Raw genomic sequence first — 4986 nt, 5'->3', positions numbered from 1 at the left:
AGTTTTTTTTTTATCTTGCTCCTCTAGCTCTTCAATTTTGATGATAGGGTGTCAATTTTAGATCTTTCATTGTTTCTCATGTGGGCATTTATTGCTATAAATTTCCCTCTAGATATTGCTTTAAATGTGTCCCATAAGATGTGGTACATTGTGTCTTCATTCTCGTTGTTTTCAAAGAACATTTTTACTTCTGCCTTCATTTCATTGTTTATCTACACATCATTCAGGAGCAAGTTGTTCAGTTTCCATGTGATTGTGTGGTTTTGAGTGCTTTTCTTAATCCTGAGTTCTAATTTGATTGCACTGTGGTCTGAGAGACTGTTTGTTATGATTTCCGTTCTTTTGCATTTGCTGAGGAGTGATTTACTTCCAATTATGTGGTCAATTTTGGAGTAAGTGCAATGTTGTACTGAGAAGAATGTGTATTCTGTGGATTTGGGGTGGAGTGTCCTGTAAATGTCTATTAGGTCCTCTTGGTCCAAACCTGCATTCAAGTCCTGGATATCCTTGTTGACTCTGTCTCGTTTATCTGTCCAATATTAACAGCGGAGTGTTAGAGTCTCCCACTATTATTGTGCAGGAGTCTCAGTCTCTTTGTAGGTCTTTAAGGACTTGCTTTATCTATCTGGGTGCTCCTGCATTGGGTGCGCATATATTTAGGATAGTTAGCTCTTCTTGTTGCATTGATCCTTTTACCATTATGTAATGCCTTCTTTGTCTCTTTTCATCTTTGTTGGTTTAAAGTCCGTTTTATCAGAGACTAGGATTGCTACCCCTGCTTTTTTTTTTTTTTTTTTTCCTCTCCATTTGCTTGGCAAATCTTCTTCCATCCCTTTATTTTGAGTCTATGTGAGTCTTTGCATATGAGATGGGTCTCCTGAATGCAGCATACCAATGGGTCTTGACTTTTTATCCAGTTTGCCAGTCTGTGTCTTTTGATTGGGGCATTTAGGCCATTTACATTCAACATGAATATTGTTATGTTTGAATTTGATCCTGCCATTTTGTTGCTGGCTGGTTGTTTTGCCCGTTAGTTAACATGGCTTCTTCATTGCGTTATTGTTCTTTACCATTTGGTATGTTTTTGGAGTGGCTGGTACTGGTTGTTCCTTTCCCTGTTTAGTACTTCCTTCAGTAGCTCTTGTAAGGCAGGTCTTGTAGCAACGAAATCTCTCAGCAATTGCTTGTCCATAAAGGATCTTATTTCTCCTTCACTTATGAAGCTTACTTTGGCTCGATATGAAATTCTGGGTTGAAAGTTCTTTTCTTTAAGGATGTCGAATATTGGCCACCACTCCCTTCTAGCTTGCAGGGTTTCTGCCAAGAGATCCACTCTGAGTCTGACAGTCTTTCCTTTATGGGTAACTCAACATTTCTCTCTGGCTGCCCTTAGAATTTTCCTTCATTTCAACGCTGGTGAATCTGACAACTATGTGCTGTGGGTTGCTCTTCTTGAGGAATGTCTTTGTGGTGTTCTCTGTATTTCCTGGATTTGAATGGTGGCCTGTCTTTCTAGGTTGTGAAAGTTCTCTTGGATAATATCTTGAAGAGTGTTTTCCAACTTGGATTCATTCTCCCCGTCACATTCACATATGCCAATCAAGCGTAGATTAGGTCTTTTCACATAATCCCATAGTTCTTGGAGGCTTTATTCATTGTTTTTTCACTCTTTCTTTTCTAATCTTGCTTTCTCGCTTTATTTCATTGATTTGATCTTCTATCTCTGATATCGTTTCTTCTGCTTGATTGATTCAGCCGTTGAAACTTGTGTATGCCTTGTGAAGTTCTCATGCTGTGTTTTTCAACTTCATCAAGTTGTTTATTTCTTCTCTAAGCTGGTTATTCCAGTTAGCATTTTGTCTAACCTTTTTTCAAGGTTCTTAGTTTCTTGGCATTGGGTTAGAACATGGTCTTTTAACTCAGAGAAGTTTGTTATTGCCTACTTTCTGAAGCCTGCTTCTGTCAATTCATCAGATTCATTCTCTGTCTTTTTTTTGTTCCCTTGATGGTGAGGAGTTGTGATCCCTGGGAGAAGGAAGTGTTCTGTTCTTTGATGGTTTCATCCTTTTTGCGCTGTTTTTTTCCCATCTTCATGGATTTATCTCCCTTTAATCTTTGAAGTTGGTGATTTCAGGAGGAGTCTCTGAGTGGACTTTTTTTTTTCCTATTGAGGCTGGAGCTATATCTAGAGGGCGTTGCTGGGCTCTCTGGGGTTCAGTCAGGTTGTTGGGTGGGTGGTCCTTCCCTGGAGTTTGTTTGCAGGTGACATTGGCCCCGCCTTCCCAATGGCATCTCTTCTTCCCCAGCTGGATCTTCCTGGTTGGGGTCAAGCTGGTGTATTTGCTGCCAAGCTCTCTAGCAAGGGCTTCAGTTTAAGCTCGGTAGAGGTGGGGCCTGCCAGGCCTTATGGTCTGTTTCCATGCTTTCAACTCTGCTTCCCTCTTTGGGAAGGTCCCTCCCGGTGGCATTAGTCCAAACTCCTGCCCAGGTCCCTGTGACAACTTGCAGTGTCCAGTGGTAGCTGCTGCTCAGATTTGCATCCACTACCAACAGCCCCCCACCGTCTGGCAGGGCTCTCATGGACCGTGGGTTGCAGGAGGGATGAGGTAAGCACAGGATCTGAATCAGAGTACCCAGGAGGTTAAGTTCCCTGACCCTCCCAGCTGGCTGCACGTTTCAGGTGGGGACGTGCTCCCCCCATCTTGATTTGCCCCATGGTGGCTCTCGCCCTGCGGCTCCTTCCTTGGGCCTATTTTCAGAGCCCTATCAGTCCCACAGAAATGAACCCAGCACCCTCTTGGAATCGTGAAGTCCTCTAGCCCTCTGCCTCTCATTCCGGCTGTACTGATTTCAATTTTGTGCCCATGTTTCAGATCACACTGACATGTAGCATATTGTATGTTGTAAAAAAGTTACACTATAATGTTACCATTAATACCCTAATATGGGCAATAGGTATTAATCTCTGTTAATTTTTGCCACATTTTCTACAAAATAAATTGTTTTCTGATGATTGGTCATTTTTCTCAATCTGAATTATCTGCATTCCTCTTTATCATATGCTACCTTACTTTCTTCTTCACTAGTGATATTCAATAACATTGTACCAGAACACCCTGTTCATTGATATTTTTTTGGTGGTGGTTTTGCTAGAGGGTATTGTCATTGCTTCTTTCAGTGTTTACATGTAAGATGTGCTTATCCGACATTGAAACACCAGTAATTTTCTATTTGTTCATTTTATCCCTCAACAAACATTTGTTTCACATCCACTGTGCAACAGATTCTGAAAATGCAAACTCTAAATAAGACACCTGCGGCACTTAGCCTCTTGTTCATCAGCCCCCTCCGCTCTTCCACTCTTTTACCTGCCTAATTCTTACCCATTCTTCGAGTTAAATGCTACAGAGGAAGAGTAGGTTGATGATTGGAAACAGAAAATTGGATTTGGCTGCAGGAAGGTCGCTGGTGACTTCAGCAAGTACATTTTTAGTTAAGTTGGGGGAATGTCAGAATCCAGACTATAGGTGAAGCAAGCAAGGAAGCACAGCCAACAAGCATAGACTCTATTTCAGAAGATTAGTAACAAAAAGGAGAAATCAGATATGGCAGCAACTGGAAAGGTAGAGATATCAAATAGAAAGGTGGTTTTTGTTTTGAGATAAATTTGTATATGTTTATAAACTCCAAAGCAAGGATCCAAATAGTTGGAAGACACTAAGACAGGAAAGAATAAAGATAATTTACGTAGGGAGGCTCCAGAGTGATGTGTGGTAAGCTGTGGGCATAACTAGAAGATTCTGTCTGGAAGGGAGAAACACAACACATCTATGCCTGGCATATAAGGGAAGGAAGAAATATAAGAACAATTAAAATCTAGAAGTGGAGAGTAGGGAAAGAAGAATAAGAGAAATGCCTCTTATTTTCGTTGACAATAGAATGGAATAGAAGTACTTTTGAAGAGAAAGAAAGATAAAGAAGAGGTAGGGAGTTTGAAAAGAATGGTAAAGGCTCAGAACAACTCCTAGAAGGAATGTTTGCAATAGGTTCTGCTTTTGCCCCATTAGATCCATTCTTCATCCTTTCCACACTGTTTCCCTGTTCTATGCCCCAAGTGACTGACAGTTATGGATTGCACCCACCAGTTTTCTAAATCTCTGGTATTTGGTTGGTTTCAGCCAGTGGGAGAGAGGAGAATGTGGGATATTTATTCCCTAGGTCCCTTTCTGCCTGGCTGTGAGCAGCCAGTGGCAGACATCCTCTTCAGAGGGCTGCAGCTATCACTAGAGGACTTCCCTTACAGCTAGAGATCTTAATGGATTCCTCATCCCCTACAGTCTTCGGAGAATAATGGCTTTCCCTCTGTTGCTAGCCCTGGGGTACCTCAACAGCCTTTGTTCATTTCCCATAATCATGCCCACACCTGGGCAAACAGTCCTTTCATTAAAGTCTCCACTCTTCACATTGGGGTGTGCCACTCATTTCCTACCTGAGATTCTAACTGACACAGAATGCAAGAGGAAGCTGAGTGGGGTCAAGTAAAAGTATTGTCTTAGGCACAGGTGAGGTTAGGAACTACAAATCTGTCATGCTTATTTTCTCTTGTTAATCTTGTTGCCCATGAGCAGAAGCAGATGAAGAGGATGGTGGGATTCATTGAAGCTTGCCGACAAAAGAACACATGTGGCAAAAGAAAAGGAAAAGGAGTTGAGGATGCTAGTGAATGGGTCATTAAAATGACTGTCTTTGACCTAATAGTTGTGCTTTCCATGTGCAGTGTGAGATTCAGAAAAACTTTCTTTTCTATTGGTTTCTCAAGTCTCTAAAAGCTGAATTATAATTTCCCTTGAATTTACCTATATATGAAATGAATCTTCAGAAAGCAGGAATACACATACACAAACACACACATGCACATACACACACACATACACACACACACTTTAAGCTAGCTACTCCAGTTCTGAAAATGTTATTAGACTATCT

The sequence above is a fragment of the Sapajus apella genome, unplaced genomic scaffold (genome assembly GCF_009761245.1).
Source record: "Sapajus apella isolate SASKATOON/1434 unplaced genomic scaffold, GSC_monkey_1.0 scaffold64, whole genome shotgun sequence".
NCBI classification, from domain to species: domain Eukaryota; kingdom Metazoa; phylum Chordata; class Mammalia; order Primates; family Cebidae; genus Sapajus; species Sapajus apella.
The sequence above is the reverse complement of the archived record's forward strand: the minus strand, read 5'-3'. Positions refer to the sequence as shown.